General features: G+C 39.9%; 1 protein-coding gene across 3 annotated transcripts in view; it reads left to right on the forward strand.

The window, feature by feature from the left end:
- Window positions 1–5,565: 5,565 nt before the first annotated feature.
- INPP4B (inositol polyphosphate-4-phosphatase type II B) overlaps window positions 5,566–24,356 on the forward strand; it is a 309,190-nt gene continuing 290,399 nt past the window's right edge. For all 3 annotated transcript variants that reach the window (XM_030492258.2, XM_030492256.2, XM_030492257.2), the window contains exon 1: window positions 5,566–5,793. The gene's annotated coding sequence lies outside the window, so the exon portion shown is untranslated. The remainder of the gene's footprint in view (window positions 5,794–24,356) is intronic.

Consider the following 24,356-nt stretch of genomic DNA (forward strand, 5'->3'; position numbering starts at 1 on the left):
ATACTAGTAGACCTAATAAAAACTATGGTTTCTGCCCCATAAGTAGGTCAGTAAAAAGGCCCCTAAAGTCTACAGAGTTTGTACTAATGGAACTGGACTAATAATTTAATCCCTGATCTTGACTCTTTAAAGCCTTGCTTACTATCTAGTCATTTACGTCAGTGCAAAGTGACCACAAAATGAAACTAAAACTCTCTCTTTTTTTTTTTCTTTTGGCTGCAGCCCCCCCAGTCTTTAATATGAGATCTGCACGTGTCTGTCTGGCCTGGCAAATATGAACCAGCTTAGGCCTGGGCACACAACTGCATTATTGTCAAAGTGGCCAGAGCGCATGATGCAGTGGATAAACTTTAAGAGAGGCTACTTGACATAGAGGCTGTTACAATAAAGTCACTCTAGTACCATGCTTTGAACAGTAGAGTAGGATTAGGCTGTTCAGCATTGTGTGTCGTGAATATGATATTTCCAAGGTCATACTAGTGATAAAATCATGTTTGTTGTCCTTTGGAACTCTGCTGCTTGTTCCTTGGTTTGATACAAAATTTTGCACAGCAAAAAATGACAAAAAAGAGAACAGTAATAGTGCTTTGTCTGGGATTTCTAAGACTGACTTTTTCCTGACAGTGGGGCAAGAAGTGAAATTACTGTTCAGGTTGGCTTTGATGATAAATATTTGCATGATATATCCAATGTACAGAAAAACAATTGAGTTGGGTCATTTTGTTATCATCATTCCTTACTCGTACAACAAACACAATAAATATTGTTAAAGTGTAAAGGTAGCAAATCTGTCTTTCAGCAGGAGGTGTGATCTGCTCAGCACAGGACTTAATTTTGGTTTGGTTTTTTTTTTCATTATTTGCACTACCACCTCATCTCATTTAGTACACAGTATGACACTATCTCTGCAGTCATTTTCTCCAGTGGTTCTGTGATGTTTTCCTTCACTGTCTTTTGATGGAAGGTGTGTGATCATTTCAGATAACTGAGGAAGTGTTTTTCTTTGACGTTGCTTTCTGTGGTATTTGATAGTATGGTATTTGTCTTCATTTCAGTTTCACCTCCACTACATTAGTTATACAACTTTTCTTCTGGTGACTGTTGATCCTGAAAGTTGTTTTATGTTAGCAGTGGAGCCACTCGTACAATTGATTACCCGCACAGAACAACCTGTAAAGACCTTGATTTTTTCAGTAACGCTTGGTTTTCATTCCCTTGCAGAACCTAGTTCACCAGCATCTTGCTTCTTTTGCAATAATACTGTAGCTGCATTGTACTATGTATATTGGGTATAAATCATGATTAGATTAGCAGTGTAACTTTTTGCACACATTCATCATCTGTGTAAATAACAAGGTGTGAGGCACCAAGAGCCAAACTGTAGTTCATGGTCAGTGATTCTGTTTGTTAAGAGCCTGACATAGTTCACAGATTTCATTTTGTGCAGTAATCTACAGCGACACTGTTATGCAGGAAGCGGTACCAGTCAAGTTCAGTCCTGCTTTGCTTAGATGTATTTTTGCTGATTTTCACTTGGTGCTTTAGGTTTTGGTTCAGTGCCAGGGTTTCCTTTGGTTTCAGGCAGAGCTGCTGGTTACACCATGAGGAGGACAGTGGCTTTAAGAGGTGGGAGGCATCAGCCACTGATATGGGAATGGTTTATGCTTTCATCGGGATTTAATTTTTGATTGCCTATTTCTTTGCAGTTAAAAAGTATGTATAAATTCAATATTCTTTGCTGTATTGTGGTTAATATGTAGAAGCAATGCAATTATGCTATGCAGTCATTCATACTAGCTGTCCAGAGAACAAGCAGCCTTGGGTTTTTACTCTAGCTTTGCCTTCAAAGATGTTTCAGTGCTCAGGAATACAGAATGCTTTAGATCCTCTTCAGTCCCCCCTTTGATACTGATACTAAATTTAACTGCTCTGGCTGACACAGCCCTGCTTCCTAACAAGGTTAGCATGACAGACCCAATTGCGTTTGGTGTACATTAACTTCTCTCTCTTGGTAAACTGTTATACAGAACGCTGATCGAAGATAACACAAAAAGAACTTCCTGAAAACAAGCCATTTCTGTCCATCTAAATGTATGCTGAGCAAAGGCCTCAAGAAAGATTTGCATTTCCTCTTGCTTAGACCTTTGCCTTTCCTTGAAAGTTTAGTAAATTCTTGTCAATCCTGTTATTTCCTCCTGTGCAATGGGAGACTTGGATAGCTTGCTTAGACCTTCTCCAGCAGAGAGGCTTTACTCCAGCTGCTGGTAGGCCATTAAATCCTACTTGTTTTTCTCATCCTGAAGTTCTTTAATGATTTGGTGTTCTCTTTGATCCCAGGCCTTGGTCTGGAAACAGTAAACCCTGCTAGCCAGATTAGATCTGGCTAGCAGAGCAAGGATATTCTCCAGTAGCTCCATGTGCTGTTCTCTTGGGAAGTCTTAAGTCTGTCTCAGTTCAATTTCTTGTTTGCTCCTTCCCTCACTTACTTACTTTGCAAGTAAGAGATTCTTGATTTGACTCGGTGAAACAGAATCATATCAGACCAGGAAGCTTACTTATATCTAATATTTATAAGGTAGAATATGGGAGATCATACACATAGGAGTTGGGGAGATAGCAGAAAGGAAGATTTTAAAGAAGGAAGCACATTGATTTGAAAAATGTTGAGAAATACCATGAATAATAGGAAAAAAATGCTGCAGTAGGTCTTTCGTTTAAATTTTTCTCCTGCTAGTACAGTTATCTGCTAAAGACTGGTCTTCAGATGCTGCTTTCTATGCACCAGAATGATTTGAATAATCCAGTCAAGTACTTTGTCAGGTTGGTGTCTCTTCTTCTAATGGCTCAAGTCTGTGTTGCTTTTTAGAGAATGCTTTTATAGCTTGTCTGGAGCTTTCTGATACATTTATTATGAAGCACAGGTATATGTACGCTAAAGTTTTCAAGCTTGAGTGGATGTAGTTAGACACCCTAAATCCACATCTAGGCACTTACAGAAATGTGATTTTGAGAGGTAGGAAGCATTGAAACACATTTGAAATCATTTTGAGCTCAGTACTTTTGAACATCAGAAGACATTTTTTCTGCTTAAGTGTAATTTCAAGCTCTGAAAATTTTGACTGTATGATGAAATAGAGTTTTAGGCTATATATCCATTTAAAAACAATACAGAGTGGATAAAACTCTGATTATATTCTCCCCCCCCATATTGACACATGGAAGGTTTCTGAACAGGCACCATCCACTAACATCTTGCATCTTAACATCAGAGTAATCTAAAAATCAGCCTTTTTCCCTCTTGTGCTGTGCAGCATGACTAGCTGTACAATAAACCTGTACAACAATTTTCTTGGGCAAATTTTTCTTTGCCCAAGAAAAATCATACTTCAAGACTATACTTTTGATAACTGCTCCTTGCGTGTTACAGTGCTGTGTGTATTTAAGGTTTCATTACTGAAATAAGTAAGCAGGTGTTCTCATCGCAATTCCTTCCAAATCTAACAGGACAGCAATTTGACAGACTTTGTCCTCAGTTCTGAACACATCTAAGAGATTGAGATTGCTTTCATTTGAAAAGTAACCAAGGCTAAACCTAAGTAGTACTCAGTTCTTAAGGGAGCACAGAGAAAGAAGCAGCCTATGCTACTGAATTACATGTAGTTACGTTTTCAAGTCCGCTGCTCATGAGCCAGATTTTCATCAGTGGTGCTCTGAGCCTGCTGGTACCGATTCCTGGGTCGGCAGGATCTTTTCTGCTGTGTGGTATACTGTGGAACATTAAAAATTGAACAAGAAGGAAGATTATGAAGAAATTCCTGTTGTGAGAAGCAAAATATTGTTTGTGGGAGATACTCAAAAGACTAATCTCTGAATTTAAAAGGCAGTTTCACTTTGTTACAATGGTTTGTTCAGTATAAATGTAATTCTGCAAACATTTAATGCATGAGTAGCTTTACTTTTGTCATCAAGCTAGGTTTTTGTGTATTACTTCTTATGTTCTTATGTTATTATGTTCTTATGTTGGACACAGCCAAATCTCTCTCTTTTGTGCATCCTCAGAGTTTTCCTTTCAATTTTTATGTAGCTTATAATGCAAGTGTTGGGTTCGCTCCCCTCTGCTCACAACTTTTTCTCTCTGTATAACTTCATTTTTACTCCAAGCTCTTGAAACTAAATCAGTCTTGCTTTGCACAGACCATTGTCAGCCTTTGTCCTGGTACCTTGTAGATGACTGCAGCTACTACAACATAGAAAACCCTAAAATCCAGCCCTGTAACAAATCCTATTGAGTAAGTTAAGGTAGCTATCTAACCTGCATTAACTTCAGTTGGTTTGTGTATGATGGCGTAGGAGTTTCTCATGCAGCTCAAATCCCAGACGGTGTCCTGCTATAATGTACAAGTAGTCTCAATAGGATTAACTAAAGTTTGAAATACCAGAATTTATCCAACTATGTAAAAAAAAAAAAAAAAAAAAATTATATAGAGGTTATTATCAAGTGAGCAAGATGCTTTAGAAATTACTTTTCTTAATTCCTCTGTTGCATCTACACACCAAACTGATTTTCAGATGACGGTCCATGTGGCATGTTGTACTAGCTGAGCTTTGTGCAAGCTAGAGGTCAGCCTGGCCATCAGGGCCTCCTGAGGGGGCTTTTCGTGAGGAATCACGGAATGGTTCGGGTTGGAAGGGACCTTCAATGTCGGCCTGACCACGCAAAGCCCAGCATCGCTTAGATGCAGTCATTTATTCACGAAGAGCAACGCATACAAAGTGCCCCCTCACCTTGCCTCAAGGGTGGCCATTGGTGCTCCTACAGAGCCGGAACAAGGCGGCAGTGGCTCCCTGCGGACCAAGGGCTGGGTTTATGGAGCCATTAGCGGTTTGTGGAGGCTGGGTGAAGCCCTCCCACCTCCAATGCTGGCAGAAAGGGGCTTCCCTCATCGCCCACCCCCAAACTTTTGAAGCTCACAGGAAGCCAGCGCGGCGGCTCCCAGAAGCCATTCGCTTGTCTCCTAGTTTGTCCCTCGCTCCAGGTGTAAGACGGGGAATAACCAACGTTTCCCCCTGTTTCCGTGCTGCGTTCACCTCGGTGACCGTGCCCTGGGGAGCATCTCCAGCCTTGGGAGGAGGTGCAGGTCAGGAGCTCGGCAGAGCGCTGGCGCCGGTTCCCCGGGAGGGACCCCCGGCTCCTACGGCCGTCCCCTCGGGCTGGCGGGCTCCCGCCACCGCCTCTTGGCCCCTGGCGCTCGAAACAGGCGGCTGCGGCGGCCGGGCTCCCTCTGGGCGGCAGGAGGTGAATGGCAAGCGGCGGCTTCTCCCTCCCACACCCCAGTGTCGGTCTCGCCTCTTCCAGCAGCAGCAGTAGCGGGTCACCTCTGCGCGGCTAAGCCGAGCCGCGCCGCGCTGCCTGACTGCCGGCCGCAGGGCTGGGAGAGAGGCCGAGGCGGCTGCCGGTTGCCTTGCCCGCCGCGGGCTCAGGGGCGCTACCTGCGGGACTGCCGCCGAGCTGCGGGGACACTGGGAGGAGACTCGCCCGAGGGCGGCGCCGAGGGCAGGAGCGCCAGTGCCCGCGGCGAGCGGCAGCCGCCACTCGCCTTCCTTAAGGCGGCAGGGAGCGGGGCGGGCAGGCTCGGCAGTAGCTGCCGGGGCGCTCAGCCCTTCCTCTCCTCTCGCCGTCGCGCTGCTGGAGGCTCAGGACTATAAATAGGCTCGGCAGGCACCTAGAGACACACGCACGCACCAGAGGAAAGTGCCGGTCGCCCCGCCGGACAGGCGCCCAGCCGCCAGCAGGTAACTGCCGCTCGGGGCGGGCGGGACGCGGGGCTCTTTCTGCCGGCAAAGGGTTTGTTTCCTCGTTTCGCCGCTGGCTCCGGTGCGTCAGGAGAGATTAAAAGCCGGGGATCGGTTCCGCCGGACTCTTGTACTCCGTTATCAAGTTTCTTAAGGTTGCAGCCGCGAGGTGTGCGCAGCCCTTGGCAGAAGGCGAAGTCACTCTCGTCGGGGGCCGCCGCAGCCCTGTGAGCGCCGACCCGGCCGAGGGCGCGCTGAGAGCGGCTGCCGCTCTCCCGCCTCCTGGGGCGGGCCCCGCGCCTTCTCACGGCCGGGGCTGAGGGAAGGGAGGCGGCCCGGCCGCACCGGGGACCCCCGTACAGCCCGCCGCCGCTCTGCGGGGATCACCGCGGGCGCGGGGGGAGCGGGGCTGACGGGGCAACTTCCAGCTCGGCCCCGCGGGGCATGTCTCCTACTTTCTCCTGCCGACAGCGGCGTTGCCTGCCGGGGAGCCTCGGTGCCGCCTTGGCCGCGGCGCCTGGCCGCCCCCCGCGGCCGTGCCTCCACCGAAGGGGCGTTGTGGGGGGATTGAGGACCCTCTTTGCAACGGTTTTCTGTCACGTTTAAAAGTTGGAGGTACTTGGCTTATGAGGAGGGTAGCAGGCTCTGTAGGTGCCGCTAAGGGGTTAATTTGGTGGGGTAATAGAGCTATAGGATCCTCATATTGCAAATAACAGCGTCTGCTGAAATGTAATAGAAACCACAAGGAAGGTATTACATATAAATAAGTTGGGTAGAGTTGTAACTTGGAGTTGTATCAGCCGGAGAAGGGGGGATAGGGGTGATGTTTAATTTCTGAATTGTGATGAAGTGGAGCTCTGTTTTCTTTTCCCCAAAACGACATACAGATTTTGGAAGCACGGATGGCAGAGCTGGTGCTATCTGGTTTCCTCGTCGTCGAAGCTAGCCCAGTGCCTTATTTGAAATAGAAATAATAAGATGAAGTCTTTGTGGAACAATGTTTTCATCTGATGCAGAATTATGTTTCCATTTCTCTTCCTTGCCAGAATAAATTTACTTGTTTATTTACCCATTAATGATGTGTTAAAATAGAGATACTAAAATCAGGCTATGTATATATGCCATTTAAATCTAGATTTGAATCTCAACAACAAGACTAATTTTCAGTCTTCACTGGTTTACAGGCACCCTCTATCTATATTTAAAGGATATCTACTTAGCAAGAATGATGGGGGAAAATGTCTGTTTCTCAGTCTGTATCAAAGCAAAAATTTATGTAAATAACTAGTTACTAATGAAACTACTTATATTCACGTAAGTATTTATTTACAAGCGTGATAGCAGTCTTTAAAAGGCAATGTTCCAGTGATTTGATTTGGTTTTTTAAATGTTATTTTTATTTTGCTAGATTGAATTTGGACTAGCTTTAAAGTCCTGTGGTATCTTAGTTTTCTTATCTTGTGAACCTGTATATTGGATGAGGTTTGTGCATATAAGTCTTCATTACTGTAACTATCCATGCAGGACTGAACGGTGTTTACTTCACACGTTCTGAGAATTCCACTAAAATTAAGGTGCAAATCACAAGACTAATATGAGCAGAAATGAGTCCTGTGAGATTTTTACATCCCTGATGACATTAATGGGAACATGTGGCAGTGTTACTACCTCAGAGCCCTATTTTTGCTTTTTTCCCTCTGCTTTCTGACAGTTTTTATAGTGCTTAAAATGAGATTAAATCTTTCTTTAAAACAAAGCTTTTCTTTTACTGGCTCTCTTGGACTACTTAAAGCTTCAAGTTCCAGTTCTCCATGGGTTCCTCAAACCTTGCAAGTGCTGCTGATCTCTCATTTGCTCTGGTTTCTTTGGAGAGACTTAACTATGAGAGTGCCTTCGTTCTTTCTGATCAAAGAATTCTGTTTTCCTCAGGCTAGGGTATATCAGTTGGAGCAGGTGTATCCACATGCCTCCTACAGATCCTCCTTTATGACTGTCTCCTTATCTTCTGATCTGACCTGAAGATTTCACAACATTAGGTGGAGGTTTTGTGAATCAAAATGGATGATTTACACTGTGCTTAGTACCTGGATGCTGACTGTAGTGCAAGAAGACAAAAAAACAAAACCAACCCCAAAAAAAGCAGGGATAGAAGGTCTGCCTGGAGCATCGAAGTCAGCTGTGGAGGATAGTGCTGCTAGCTGACAGTCAAGAGTGGTGGCTGTGAGATAGTCTGCAGGTGAAGTAATTGTTCAAATAGGCCTAAGCCTAAATTCACTATGAATTTTGAAGAAAAGTAGTTGGATTGATATGTCTGCTGAATTGCTTAGCTTGTTGCAGATATGACTTCTGCAGTGAAATATGAAAACAATACTTTCTGGATTTATGCAGCAGATTTGTGGGAGAAGGTAAGATAGTTTGCTAAGAGAGACAAACGGAAAGGTGGACAATTACTGTCAACACTAACATTTCTTCAAAATTTGTGATAACTTGAACTAGCATTCTTAACCACTTCGACAGTTAGCTGTGTTTCTCTCCCTAATTTATATTTTCATAACCTTTCCTGTACGCCAAATGCTCTGACTGATGGAAAGTTTTAGGAAGGGCTAGTTAGTTTTGTTTGGCTTATTAAGTATTTTGTATTACATTAGTATTTTATTGTAACCATTGATGAATGGTGAATGATATTTATCACGCTTTTGAATAAGAATTCCTTCTTCTAAAGTAATCTGGACTGATATAAATCAAATTCTATGAAATACTTTTGCTTGGCTTTTTAGAATAGCTTGGAAATCTAACTTCACGTGTCAAAACTTGGCATGGATGGAAGGCTGAAATGTCATTTAGGGAGAGTTGGCAGTCCTGGTTTCACCAACCCTTTGGTCTCGCCTACTACTTACCCTGGGTTTAGGAGCCCTCCCCACGCTTCCTGATTTCACCTACGTATCAGTCAGTCTTGCTACAATTTTGTCCCAGATTCTCCATCTCCTCCTTTAGGAGCAGTAGTTGGTTTTGCTCTTGCAGCTCTTAAGATTCTTTTTTTGGGGGGAAAAAAAAAATTCTTTTTTTTTTTTTTTTTAGGAATGCCTAATTCTCCCTTAACTCTGCCAGATAAGGATCTGGTCAGTTCTCCACATAGGAGAGCCAGGTAAGCTAGATGAACTGTTACAGAAAACCTGAGACAAACCTTGAAAGGCCATCTGAATTGCACAAGGTTTGAGTGCCGTGCTGGACTTTAGCTCATAGATGTCTTCACAATGATAGAGGATTTTAATTAAAAAGGCAAAATCTTCATACAAAATGCACACTGGCAATTTTAAAATGGAGTTGAGGTTTGTGAATTTCAATTTCCTGCTGTTTGGAAGACTATGTTAACTGCTTGCCAACTGAATATTAAGAGAGAAAACCTATAAACTAGTGATGGAGGGATACTTTAGTTTATTTTCCCCATGAACTGAAAAGATAGATTCAGTTAATTTCTCCAGGTCAGTAACAGATCGTTTCGGAGAAGAGGCTTTTTCTGATTTCTTCTGTCAGAATCTCAAACAGCAAATCCGATTTCTATAATGCTTTCTGCTGTGAAAACTGCTGTTAGGAGACAGGATACGTTGTCTGTCTTCCAAGTCTTGCATGCCTTTTGGCAAGGTATACTAAGAAAACATACTGAAAAGTGAAGTGGGCATCTTACGCCGTACAAGGTACATATATTAATTTGTCTTTTAGGAGGGAGTGAATAGAATAAATTGTATGTGCTTACTCTATAGCTTTTTCAAGTTTATAATGATACAGTTTGCTTACATGTTTCAGAAATGGGTTTTAAATTGTTTGATGTATCTTTAGTGGGACTATTTAAGAACGTAGGATTACTTCTGTTTCTAAGGTGCTTTAGATCCAAGTTCTATAGAACTTACCACCCTTCTGAGTCCAGAAGAGATTGGGCAAGACAGTTCTTCTCTTTATAGTAGTTTCAACTCTGTAGCTGCGCAGGAGGTTTATTATTGCTTTCCATAGGTTAGGATGCTAATAGGCTTTTTGCCTCAGCCTGACAAACTAAGCCTCTTCTAGTTTGTCAGTGAATTTGCCCCATAGGTTCCTTAAAATTGTTTTTGATGTTGAAGAAGGCTATAATCAATGAAAATACAGAAGACAACACAAGCTAAAGGTGCTTACTTGACATAATACAGTGTCAAAGTTGTTCAATGTGATGCTGTTTATCAAGTTAATTTCTTCGGCAGGCTGAGTTTGTGCTCTGTTACTCTGTGCCATGACATGAAAAAACCAAATCCATCTGTGTGTTTTTGGTGGATGCTTTTTATTTCATTGTATATCCTGTTTCTATGAAATTTCACCCTATGCTGTGACCTCAGTGAGAATTTATCCTGTGTATAGTAGTATAGTCAAGCTGGACTAAGTCTGTCTGGGGAGCATTTTCCCTTAAATTTACCATGTGTATATAGCTAAACCACTTTCATTTGTGTCAATTTCTTTAATTTTGTTAGCTGTACACTTGTCAATAGGAGTTTCTCGCTTGCTGCGAAAACACTAATTTGGAAAACAAGTGAAATTCCTTAATAAGAGGCACTGAAAAGACTCAGTTTTTTATTGTAGTGGTAAGAGGTAGATGTGTAATAGACAATTAAGAGGGAGAGTGTCTTGTGGGAAATAAGCTTTTATTGTATTTTGACAGTTTTTCATGTACTATCAGGTTTTTTTTGTATTGTTTGTTTACTTATAAACTATGATCTTAGTATATTATAGCAATGCAATCTTACTAAGATGCAGTGAACCTAGGATGCATATTCCTGTTACAAAAATGACTCAAACCAATGAAAATGGGTGTAAAAGTCTAGGCACTAAATGTGACTTGGTGTCTTGTGTGTTTACTGCTGTGACAATGGAGCATTAGGCAGAACACATCAACGCTTTGGTATTGTACAGTATTTCTGTTACAGGAGTAACATCACTGCTCTGCTTGGATTTTGTTTACTTTGTGCATATGTAAATGGCTAAAAAACCCAGGTGTCAGTAGAAATTACTTTTACATATTACTTTCTCTGCTACAGAGACATAATTCTGGAATAATTCCTTTTCATGGGTTATTCCAGTTTATACTGTAAATGAGAACAGTATTTGACGTTCAGGACAACGTCAGCCCACTATTTTTATAGTTTTAAAAATGTACTTTCGATTGATGAGATCTTTACTTTTTCAAGTTAATAATCTAAAAGTTGGAGTGTACATTAAAAGTGCCTTTTTGCTTTAGCCAAGTAAGTGTGTGGGTTGGGTAGTTAATTTATTATTTTTTTCCCCCTCCAAGAGGCAGCTATAGAGCTACACTAGATCTCAAATTTCTGTTACTGTCTGTCATGACACACGATTCATGTGGCTTTTGTAGAACAGCCACATGGTGTAGCCTCTCTGTGTTAGCTGGAAGTGGTAAAGATGGCAATGTTGCCTCTGTGGGGGAAGCTGATCATAAAGCAAACTTTCCTGCAGTCCTGCACAACAGCTCTTTCCACAGGAGCAGCATGATCAAGTGGTGATCCAGTGATTAAACCTTGGAATAAAGATTGAGGATGTGAGTGTTGAAGAAACACCTGGTTTAAGAAAAATAACATATTGGAATAAGCATTCTCAGTTTAGACCTGCTGTTGAGAAATACTGTTTAATTTGATCTGTAGTTTCTGTACAAGCACAGATGCTTAAGATGCGTTAATTAAGTTTTCACTCGGTGAATCTACATTAAACAGTTTTCCAAATGAATCATATTTGCTGATTGTTTAGCCACTGAGTTAAAAATATAGATATATCATTCTTAATTGTATCTCTAGGAATTTTTTTCAGCTTTCGGTTATCTGTCAGTGTCAGATAGCTTTAGGTTTTGGTATTTTGTTTCAGCTGGCTAATGTAGTCTTTTCCTTCTAGGAACTGGCAGTTTCCAAGTAAAATAAACAAAAGCAGCAGCTGCTTTTTTTTGTGGAAGGTTTTGTGGTTTTGAATACCTCAGGTGCTGATAGTTGGAAGCTGAGAATATATGAGCACAGCCTACACTAGATGGCACTGTAAAATATGAGGAAGCCTTAAGACATTTGGAATTCTTAACAAACCCAGTAGAAGCTGCCACACTTAGGGCTTAGTTCATAGATAAGCATATTTTTACGACGTGTACTCATGTTAAATATCAGGTCACTTATCTTTCATGGTCTAATTTCGTCTTGAATTTACCTTGTTTGGGCAGTTACTGCAAGATAGCTGGCATACTGTAAGTTCAGTCTACACTTTATTCTTGGTTAGCTGGCTTGTGTTTGTAGTTATTTATTGGTTAGGAAAACCGCAGGTATTTTCGAAGATGTTATTTGAGATGTACGTTTTAAAACTGTAATACAAAAGCTATCAACTGATAAAACAACGATGGCTGAGACTTCATTTTAATATTTTGTAGCTGTATTATGGCCATTTATCATTTACCTAGGATGATCTGGTATGTATACGTCTGGGTTTTTTTTAAATTAATTAAACTGTACAAAATCTCCAGGGCAAATTACTGGTGTCAAATTGCATGTACTGTTACGGTTTATTATCTTTCCTTTACAGAAAGTGCCTATGTGTGTGAAGTGATATATATAAAACCTGTTGCTGCGATGTTAGTATTTTAAAATTTGGTACAATGTATAAGCCTCTTAAGGCTTACACATTGTACCATTATACATATACCAAATGCATCTTCATGTTATTCAAGCATTGCAAGGGGGCTTCCTTGACAATGGGAATTAAGAGAGTTGTTTGTGACCAAAGTACGTCCCTTGTTAGTAAACGTTGGAGTGCTTTGCAAGTTTTCTTGCAGCAGTGTCTGATTATACAAAAATCCTGATCAAGGTGGCAAAAATAACATTTACAAGAAACCTTTAAATCAGTTTCTGTACCATGAATATGTGATAGCCTAGAGGTAGATTACCCTACTAAAGCAGAAAAAGCAAGAGAGATTAGAGGACCCAGCCTATAAAGGTTGTGTGCATAGTTGTTGTACTGCTTTGTTACATATTTGCAAGTGAAATTAGAAAGCAGTTTGATGTAACACTGTGAAAGCTTTATGTTTTTATAAATTGGATTTTCTTTCTCTGACAAAAATGAAAAGCCTGGTCAGAATAGCTTCTTTGGAACTGAGTATTGGAAAAAGCAAAGCTGTCCACATCCTGAAATTGTTAAATCTACTCAGGCAGTCAAAATACACATGTGAATATATGTAGTACTTTGCACTAAAATTGATCAGTAATCAATCTGGTGGTAAATTAGGAAGATTGTACATGCTTAAGATGTAAGTCATGACATGCTGAATATGGTTGAGAAGAGAATATTGTGCAAAATCCCAACTTCTGAGAATGATTCCTTTTAAGTAGAAGATGAAAAAGTACTATAAAATAGTAGGAGTGTTCAGTGAGGAAATAACACATCTCTTTCCTTGCTTTTCTGCTACTGCTATAATGCTTTTCACAGAAGCAAATGTTAGGTACCATTAATACCTGTAATATCAGTATTTTGAAGATAATGTGAAAGATATACCAGCAGAAAATGTAAGTGTTCCAGTAAACCTGTGCTTGGAGAGATACTATATGTGTGCATATGGGTCTTTGTGTCCCTCTATGTTTATGTCATCTTTTGAAGATACAACTTTAACTTGTTTATAGATTGCAGCAAAGGAAACCTTGTGTAAATTCTCCTTGATGGCTCAGAATCTTAGTTGTTGCTTGAACTCCAAGTGTAAATTGAGATACCATGTACTCAATTCAGATCTTTCTGGTTCGGTGTTCATAGGTAATTTTCTTGTTTGTATGTTTTGTTTTGATTAGTGTTCTTAATTGAATGGCAAACTGTGGTAACCTTGCACAAAAAAAACCCAAACCCCAAACATGTTGAACACCACAGAATACAGACAGTGAAGCAAGATTAACTGGCAGTTTATTTTAGACCTGTATAAAAAGCATTCCAGAAATGAACTGTCTGATTTGGTGTTCAATGCTCTCACCTCCAACCATGATCATTGGGAAACTGAAACGCCTTTGTCCAGTTTGGGATTGTGTTTCATCAAGGCTGAGGAGGCTTGATCTGTGCAGGTGGGATGGTGTTAAGTCCTATTTTCTTCCCCCCCTAACCTGGAGGGTGGTCACCCATTTTCCTGGTATTTTTGTACTGGCACTTGGCTATCATTTGAGGTCTATCAGCTAGTTCTGTAAAACTTTACTCTTGAGAGTGGGTCTCATGGTTGTCTAAGTGTTTGGGATGCTACTGAGTGTATCATGCCTATGGCATGGTGTGTGATCAAAAATGCAGCAGGCTACCAAAGTAACCCTCTAAACTTCCTGTTCTTGGTAGTATGACATTACAAGGAAAGTTAAAAACTTATATTCATTTTACTTTTTTGAGCACGTAGGAGAAAATTCTTCTATTTCTGTTACTATGAGCGATTCAGTTGCCAGTTGCAGGTACAGCTTTCTTGTCTGTTGTGTGGGCATGGATGCAAGTTAGAGGAATTATTTGGGAATAAAGTGATGAGTCCCAGAAAAAGCAAAGCAAACAGAGTCTCTGGAGCTCCTGGGAACCAGTCACTTCTTAGCAGAGCAGTGGGGACAAAGGGGAACTAACCCATTTGGAGTAGTTTATTTTTCTAGTACAGCCAAAGCTTGCAGTCTTCTTCCAGGTGGTAGCATTTCTTGGCTCTCCTATTTCAATAAATCTATGTTCTACTTAAGAAAAATGCTACAACTGTTTCCATGTTGCTATGAGAAGATACATTTATAATAATTGTTTAAAATACCTAATTCAGCACTTGCTCAACTTGTTGAACAGCTTGCTGATGACATGTCCTAGAGTTATCTATGAATATTTATTAAGATTTATAATAACACAAGAATAAAGAAAAACTGTACTCTTTTTCAAAAGAAAAATTATGTTACTCATTTCAGTGCACTGGAACTACCTTAACAATCAATGTTTCATGTTACAATAGAATGACATGCTTGGGCATTTTGCCTGAAGCGGTGATCTGAGGGTTGTGGCTACCTCTTTTAGTAAATACAAAAATAATGAATAGCTTTGTCCTCATGAACTGTTCCAGTTGGGAAAAAAATAAACCAAAACAGAGCAGGGAACCTCAGGGGAGTCATATAAACATCACGGCTATTAGAAATTTTCTACCAGATGGGAAATGAAGGGATGTGCCATGAACAGTCCCAGTGTTGCAGCTTTCCTGAATCTTTAACAATGAAGTTAAATCATTGTGTGCTTGGCCACTTTCCATCTTACCTCAAAGGTTGTTTTGTCCTTGTTTATGTTTAGAGAACTGTGTATATGAGGAGATGATGAGCTGGCTGCGTCCTTAAATGTTTGCATGTGAGACTGTTTCCCTTTATGAGGCAGGAATGCATCAGGGTGCATTTGGGTCATGGAGAGCACCAGAATTTTCAGTGTCTTTAATTTTGATTTGTGAGTATCTTGATGAAACATTCCTGGGTCTCTTTTACTATTTGTATTGGCTGGGATAATGTGCCCTGTTCTTTGTCTTTTGTGTTGTTCATACAACACAAAGAACAGAAATCAGACTTTCCCATCTATTTCCTGTTTTTCTCCTTCTGTTGCCTGCCTGGCATGATGTCCTGGCTTGGCAAGGTCTCTAATCCTTTCCTTCTAGACACCTTATAGTAAGCTTCACATCTAGACACCCTATGGTAAGTTTTTACCATCCAAAGGGACCTTGAGAAAAGTGAGCCAATGTGAACCTCATGGAGTTCAAAAAGACCAAGTTCAAGGTCCTGCGCCTAAGTCAAGGCAATCACCAATATCAGTACAGACTACATGATCAACTGAGTGAGAGCAGCCCTGCTGAGGGAACTTGGAGATACTGGTGGATGAAAAATTAGAAATGAGCTGGAAATGTGCACTTGCAGCTCAGGAAACAGATTGTATTCTGGTTCACATCAAAAGAAGCATGGCCAGTGTGTCAAGGGAGGTGATTCTTTCCCTCTACTAAGCTCTTGTGAGACCCCACCTGGAGTACTGCATCCAGCTCTGGAGTCCTCAATACAGGAAATACATGGATCTGTTAGAGTGGGTTCAGAAGAGGGCCACAAAAATTATCAAAGGGCTGGAGCCTCTCCTCTAAAGAAAGGGTGAGAGAGCTGGGGTTGTTAAGCCTGGAGAAGGCTCCAGGGAGGCCTTACTGCAGCCTTTTACTACTTGTGAGAAGGGGGCTTATTAGAAAGAGGAAGAGAGACTTTTTACCAGGGTATGTAGTGACAGGACATAATGGCTTTAAACTGAGAGTAGATTCAGATTGGACATAAGGAAGAAATTATTTAAGATGAGGGTGGTGAGGCAGGTGAACAGGTTGCCCAAAGAAGTTGTGTGGCTGCCCCATCCCTGGCAGTGTTCAAGGCCAGGTTGGATGGGACTTTGAGCAACCAGGTCTAATGAAAGGTGTTCCAGTCCATGGCAGGGGATTGGAACTAGATCTTTAAGGTCCCTCCCAACCCAACCCATTTAGTAATTTGATGAGCAGGATTTGCCTTTTAAACTGTCCTGTAGTGTAAGTCTTGATGGTTATTTAGGAGATAAAAAGCTTTGTGTTTGTTCTAATTTGTTCATAATTGTAATTTGTTCATAATAATGAGTTTATTTGTTCCAATTCTTAATGAAGATGTAATTTAAGTTCTGTATGTAGAACTACTGTTGGTCAAGCAGACCTTGAACTAAAGTAAATTCTATTCTTACATACTGGTAAGCGGTCAGGTGTTTTTTTGTTATTTTTTAAACGAAAGGTGCATATAGTTATTTTTTGGAATTTAATGAGAAGTGTTTGATACACTTGTGTTCATTAGTGAAGAAAACTTGTAAAGTCTCTGTATGCAATTCTGGTTTTTGCTCTTTCTTCATACATGGTTGTCTTTCAGCTTGTTCTGGTTTTGCCAAATAGTATTGTTTCCATTCTAGCCCAGTGAAGGATATTCACAGCTTTCAGACCTAGTTCTTATCATACCCAGACTACTAACAGAAACAGACAGTGTAAGCCAGGACCTAGTGTTGAGGTGGGAGATACATGTAACTTGCCATGCTCTTCTCAGTACAATTTCCTGCATCTGACAGATGATGCAACCAGGCAAGTAAATAAAATTCATATCTTGTAGTATATGTAGGTAGCAGGTGTCTGTGTAGGTAGGTCATGGACTACAGTGGCTCAGCTAACTAAAGAAAATAATTTAAACTATATTTAAAATATACACTGCCTTAGTCCATCAACTTACAAGTCATCATAGGTGAAGAAGGGAACACAAAGGGTAAGTAAATTCAAAAGATCGAACAGAGAAAGACAGACAGATAATTCTTTTTGTTTGCTATGCTACACACACACAAAAAAAAAAGAAATGCCTTAAAAGAATTACCAGGCAAGAAGGAGATAATTAAACCATCAAACACAGGGAATTTCATGGCCATTGTGGGTAAACAACTCTGGCTGCTCCAGGCAAGGAACCAACTTAATTAAAAAAAGAAAAAAAAAATCAAATCTAATTTAGTTAACCCATTTATCAAAGACATATGTTGGAAAACCATTAGTCTTTCTACAGGCATGAACACTTTGCCTGTAAGTGTAACTTTAGAAAGGAACTTTCTGAACTTTGGAATGTGCAAACAGCGTGGTGTGCAAGTGTTTTGTTGTTTTTTATTTTATTTTGTTTTTTCTAATCCTAACTGCCTGATATTTCATTCCTTTTTTCTTTTTTCTTTTTTTTCCCCCCCCTAAAATATTTATTTTTCCTTTTTTAAATAAGGGGAAAGTGGAGATCTGTAGCAGGAATTACATTTTCTTGTACCATGGGCCGTGAAGATGGTCAGAGGGCTGGAGCATGTCTCCTAACAAAAAAAAAACCAAACCTGAAAGAGGGTAGCTTTAGATTAGATGTTAGGAAGAAGCTCTTCACTATGAGGATAGTGAGACACTTGAACAGGTTGCCCAGAGAAGCTGTGGCTGCCCCATCCCTGGCAGTGTTCAAGGCCAGGTTGGACACAGGGGCTTGGAGCAACCTGCTCTAGTGGAAGGTGTCCCTGCCTATGACAAGGGATTTGTCTTGATGATACATAGCTAATGAAAGCTTTCTCACTTCTACCAATGAGTCTGCTCAGGCTTTTTCATAGAGAAACGTGTTTTTTATCTCATTCATGGATAATGGTAGTTTTAAAGATAGATTCACTGTAAGAAAATATGCTTAGATATTTAAAAACTGTAGAAAAAACACCAAATAAAGCAAAACTCTTTTGTATTAATTTCTTTAGTAACAGCAGCCAGCAGAGATTTTTTTAATTTATTAACTGGTCTAGGAAAGAATGACTAGTAAGCAAGCCAACAAACAGTCTGGAGATTATTTAAAAAAAAAAGAAGTGTCGGTCCATAGTAAAGATATAAACAACTTTATAGTTGACAGGTGAAAGGCAGTTAGACACTTGAGAATCACAAAGTTAACGTATATTAGCATACCAGAGAACAAATTCCAAATCATACGGAAATGCATTGTTGTTCAAGAGGCATTATGTAAGCTGCAGTGCTGTGTTGGAGTAGGGGATGGATTTAAGCAACTGTAAAGTCGAGAATTTTGAAACTTGAAGAAGCTGTGTTTTGTGTTACATGTGATTTGGAATGAATGGCTTTTCAATATTGGGCAACATGAGAAGGAAAAGAGCAGTAATTTTTTTGAAGGAAGGAAATGTAGAGAACCTACAACAGAAAAATATGAGAATATCTTTCACCATGTTTCCCCTTGCTCTTACTGTGTTGAGAGAGATTTCTGCTCCCAAAGGTGAAAGTGTTACAAAATCAGCGTGAATCCATTTTTTTTTTTCCCTACTAACTCCTGTGGTATCTGGTCTCCTCAAAACTCCACTAGGAATAGGAGCTTTAATCAGTAGACAAGTTAACCTGGACAGCATTGATGGGATTTTTATTCCACAATTTATCCAGGGATTTGACCCGGAGATTCGGAATGGCCTGTTAAGAAACTGTCATCTCTGTCCTTACCAATCTGTATGTCATAACCAGATAAAATAATACTATATATGGTTGGGGTAATAGTATCAAGCCAGACATCCTCCTCCTGTAATTCACTATGCAAAATAGGTAAGGTTGAGGGATAACAAGTGAGTGGATGAGAGCATTAATTGGGAAATTACTACTCGTGTTTAAGGGCAGAGAAGAAAATCAGGGAGAAGAAGCAGGTGAGATCTTAAAGCTCTGTATACAGAGTTATAGTATCACTAGGTATGATTCTAGGTCCAGGAGTTTAACATTTTCAAAATATTCAAAGAAATGAATATATAAATTATTAAAAATAATGTTTTGGTCTGGCCAATTATCGCTTGTCTCTAAGCTTGAGCAGTACATCATCTGTGCAGTCAAGCAAGTGCTATTTGCACTAGGTTATACAGCAGATAGTGGTGTGAATGCTGTCTTGGCCTGCAAACCATGTCTTATCTGTTGTTGCACCGCTGTGGCTACAGCATTACAAGGTGAACATACTCATTAGCACTGGAAAGTGTATGGAAATGGTAGTGGCTGGATTGCCCAGGGAAGCACCCAATTGCTCAAGCAAAGATGAATGTTTGTGTGAGCTTGAGGCTGGACTGTAACCAGAGCTGCCATATCTAAAACTTTAAAATCACCGTTAACCTAAAAATTCAGAATGAATCAATGTAATACTTTCAGCCTTCAGTTTGAAATAACACTTGTACTTGGTTTCCTAAATCGTTACAGAATATATGATGTGGTATTTGCAAATAGCAGCATTACTTTATAAATTTCTGGCATTCTCACTGGTCTATGTAGATGCATTAGTCACTGACTGTTTTGCTGTAGCTGGGGAAAAAGCAGGAGCTGAGTGCTTAAGTGTAAATGAACTCAGTGTAAATAGAGCTCAGTGCCAGAAGGGCAGCAAGAGAGAAAACATAGGCATGCCAGAGGTAGCTGTGAAACCAAACGGAAGAAATCGGCATTCTCTTAAGAAGCTTCTGCTGTGGTGCTTACACTAGATTAACAGTATGTATCAGGTTTTCTTGTTGTGTCTAGTTGTGCTGCTGCGTTGTGCCTCTCTGATATGATTTTGGAAATGTTTTGAGTTGGAGCGTTTGCATGTGTATCTTTTCTTGCAGTGATTCTTGATAACAGCAACTAGATTCAACTTCAAATTCATATTATTACAGGGCATATTATTACATAGTTATCTAACTCATTTTTGCAAGTAGTTTTCCAATCTTACTTTTAATTGTGGATTTAATATTTAAAATGCGAGGATTCTTAATGTTAAGAGTAATATTAAGAAACATTAATATTTAATTCGATGTCATAAGAAGTGGCTTAAAGTCATTTTGGCAGATGAGATAGGTAAGATACCTCCATTAGTTCTACTGGAATTTTGGTGGTTATTAATCACTCTTTGCTTAAGGGATGAGGCATAAAGTCTTCCTTCGTATGTGTCTGCCAGAAGTTGAATTACATTGGAACTAAATAAACATCAAGCTGGGAGGAATTTAGATTAAGATCCATATTTGTAGATTTTTTTAATTGTCATAATCCTGAAAAACAAAGCTGAAAGTTCTCATCTGTGTCCGCACCACAGTAAACTCTGGGTTGGCACAGATGGCACGTACTTCTGTGCTGCTCTGTCCTTGGCACTTGATATTTTTCAGCTCTATTTTCCATTCACGGAAGTAAGTAAAAGTAAGATGCAGTGGAAAAGTTGTCTCCTTAGATGTATGCTTGCAAGGATTTCACTCCGCAGGGGAGTTTGCGGGTCATAGTTGATGACTTAACTGGAACAGAAGGTTCAGATCAGACCAAGAACTCAACCTTGATTAAGGTCTTCAGTTCTTCTTAGATGTATGCTCCTAAGGATTTCACTCTGCAGGGCACTTTGCTGATCACAGTTGATGACTTCAGCGTAACAGGTGGTTCAGATCAGACCAAGAAATTAACCTCGATTAAAGCCTTCAGTTTTAAAACTGCTGCCTTATTAAAACCAGAACACATTGGTGGGTTTATTAAAAGCCTTGCTGTGAGTTTTGGTTTGAATATCTTTTCTGAAGAATTTTTTGCAAGATTTCTTCTGGTTCCCTCGTGCCTCCACCATTTCCCCTCCCCCAGGTGCAGGGGCACTTTTGTTTGTGCTCCTGGCTGCTCACTAGCCCAGTTTCCTGTTCTTTGGCTTAGTTGTAATGCAAAATAATTAAGAATTATTTAATAATCTGGTTAGAACTATGTATTGCCATATACTGAAACTATATGTTCGTCGTTTCTTCTCTTTGTTCTTTGTATCTTTATAATTGATAGTTTTCTGCCTTAATCTAAAATGTAATGTTATTCTCCACACTGAATGCAGAAGGTATAATTATTTTCAACACAAAAGTATAGAGTTTCTGGCTGGAAAATATCTTTTCGTGAAATACATAAAACTGTTTAAGATACAGCCTTGTAGAGAATTTCTGCCTGTATGTGGAAAAAAAATAACCATGTCTACCTGGGAAAGATTTGGGAATAAGAGCGTTCTTTCTAGAGAAAGTTTATGTTGGAAGTGGAGGAAATCTAGCTTTGTGGGAAGAAAGACTAGGTAGTCATGTAATGACAGCAAGGGATAATTGAACTAGGAGGTAGGTACGAAGGATCAGGAGGAGAATATTTTAGTAAGAGTGAAAAGGATGAGCACTGATAGCCTGGAAAGCTGGAGATGAAGTGACAGTCCCTTTGTTTGTTTTGCTGTCTTCATTGTTTTCTTCCACAGTTTTTGAGGCTGTTTTCCTGACAAATTCTATTAATTCAGTGATGAGGAAAAGAAGCTGGAAGGTTGTGCGTGTGGTTTTAGACTAAGGAAATCAAATGGAAAAGTAACAAAGTTTATCTAAATTGTCTCATTATATGTCTTGTCTCCTGGTTTTGGTGGTGATAGCAGTGTAGCTGCAAATAAGTTGATTGCACAAACCTTTGGGCAGTTTGAGAAACTCTTAGACCAGAAAAATGAGAAATGACAGAAATGCTGGGAGAACAAGGGAAAAGATGACATTTCTGTATTTCTCCTAGTTTCTGCCTGTTTTTCTTTATAAAACTTAAGTGCAGCTTACTTCAGGGCATGACAGATAGGCTGTTGCCTTTTTCTTTTTCTTTGGAAAAGCCCAAACAAAAACCCTCTCGCTTGCATGTTGAAAGTAGTCCTTTGTTTTCAAATTACATTCTTATGCCTGTTTATGTATAACATTCAAATAGAAATTAAAGATTTTAAAAATTTAATATATTTTATCGATAAAATGCAATTTATTTTGGATAGTCTACAAATAAATTGCCTCTTGCCTATCAAAAATCTTGTGCAAACCATAATCAAAATGCTAATTAAAAAAGAAATCTAGTCACCCTTTTCAATTTGAAGAGAATGGGGAGTGATTGTAATTTTCTGATCTATCACAGGAATAAGTAATCTTAATTAAGCAATCTTAGTCTGTAAAACTGAGACTGATTTCTTATCCTACTGGAACAGAATGACTGGTTACAAGGTACTTGGATAGTGCTAAAATTTAGTTAGATGGAGAGAAAGCTTTATTCTATGAACAGATTAAAATTTGGTCACCAGGGAGTATCAGAAGACTTGGAAATGTATGTTGTAGATAGGCATGAAATGAAAGATAATCTAGTGGTAGTCACTAGTACTTTTTTGTTAGTCAGTATCTTCTTAAATGAAGGTTGGTTGCCTTGTTTTCTCCCACTCCAGGTGAACTGTACAGGAAGGTGGATTGTACTGGATTCACCTAGTCCAGGTCCAGTAGCACAGTGCCATGAGAAGGTGATAACAAGTTCTTATTTGTGAGTTTCTCTTCTTTTGTCACTTCTTAACACTGTCAGGGAACAACAGACAGAAGAGCATGCAAATCCTTTCCAGGTAGTATTGAGTTCACCCTTATGAAAGAAAAGAGTGATAGGAGTATTCTGGAATCGGTTGGTGCAGAACAGCAGTGTATTTATTGTACTGGATGACCTGAATGCAGTAACCGAAATACCTGATTTAGTAGCAACAACAAAAACTAAATTGATACCAAGTGCAATGCTGAGTTGGAATCTGTGTTTATCTGCCAGCAGCCACTTGTGAACTGGTACTCTTCACTCCTTGCAGCATAATTTAGCAAACCCAAGAAAGGAAGGGGGCAGAACTAGCACCACACAATCGAGTCACCTGATGACATAAAGAGAGACAAATTATACTTTTCTGGGCCAATAAGCTAAGGATCAGAACTTACTGTTGTATTTTTTTTTTACCACTTCTTACTATGGTTTTCTTCCTTTAGTTTTAATATGCAAATTACCAGTCAAATCTGTTGATTGTTTCATCTGCACCCATGTAAATGAAATAAAATGGGAGAGAAAGCAGCTGTCAGTGGGAGCTGTGCTCATTTAATGACTGTAAAATTTGACCTCAAGCTAGGCCTCCTTTTATTTCCTTTCTTATGGATAAGGGATTTGATGGAAGCATTTTGGTACGATAGCATTTCAAAATTTTGACATATTTAAATAGGCATGGACTGCATACTTGAATCTGCACGTAGCCTTTCACTTAACCTGAAGACCTATAAATTCAAACAAAATAAATGAACAAAGCATTCAGTAAAATTGTCTTGAGTAATGCCTGCCAAGTAAGAAAACCAGCAAACTGCCAAACAATGTCGGACCTAAAGGAGATAACCTTGGCTCTCGCTGGGAATGGCAAAGAGTTGTAGTAAGATATGGTTACTGCAAATTAGGTATTAGGCGCTAATTAGGAGCTATCCTTTCTCTATTTTTGTTTTAAATGCTCAGGTTTAGAGTAAATAGATGGCATAAATGCTGCTGATATGTCTTAAGATGTATGAAGTGTCCTAGAACAATGTCCCTCTGTGATACATGGCAGCCGGTGACACCACTGTCTTCTGTGACAAGTCAGTGTGGCACTGCTGGAGGCAGAGCAGCGCTACTGAGAAACCTGAGATATGCTTTGCCTTCAGGGCTTCTTTTCTGTTAAATAGATAGATGTCCCCACACTGACGATCATCTCCAGAGTGCAAGATCTGAAGTACAGTGCTGGATTTTGGGACAGCAGAAGATTAATCTCTTACTTTTCTCTCTTCAGGATCAATTGGGATTGTTCTAATTTATGTCAGTTTTGAGCTGATGCCTTACAGTCTCTGTGCTGTTCAGATTAGTCCAAGCATAAGGTGCTTTGGGTAAATTGCTTTTCTCATGCTCAGATTGGCTTCCAGCACCTCTCTCCCTGTGGTGAAGGGGGATTTAAGACCATTTTGTGGCTGAGGAGATGAGGGTTTAGTTTACTACCAGCCACATTATGGCTTCTTTTAAGGATTAGCCCAGACTAGAGAAGGGAAATACTTAATTTAGGCACTACTCCCCTCCTTTCCTCTTCTTTTTGAAATAGTTCCAAACACTGTGCAACCAGATACTTGAAATATATATACATTGGTAGGTGTCGGGTTTTTTCTTGCTGGATTTTTGTTTATTT

The sequence above is a fragment of the Strigops habroptila genome, chromosome 7 (genome assembly GCF_004027225.2).
Source record: "Strigops habroptila isolate Jane chromosome 7, bStrHab1.2.pri, whole genome shotgun sequence".
NCBI classification, from domain to species: domain Eukaryota; kingdom Metazoa; phylum Chordata; class Aves; order Psittaciformes; family Psittacidae; genus Strigops; species Strigops habroptila.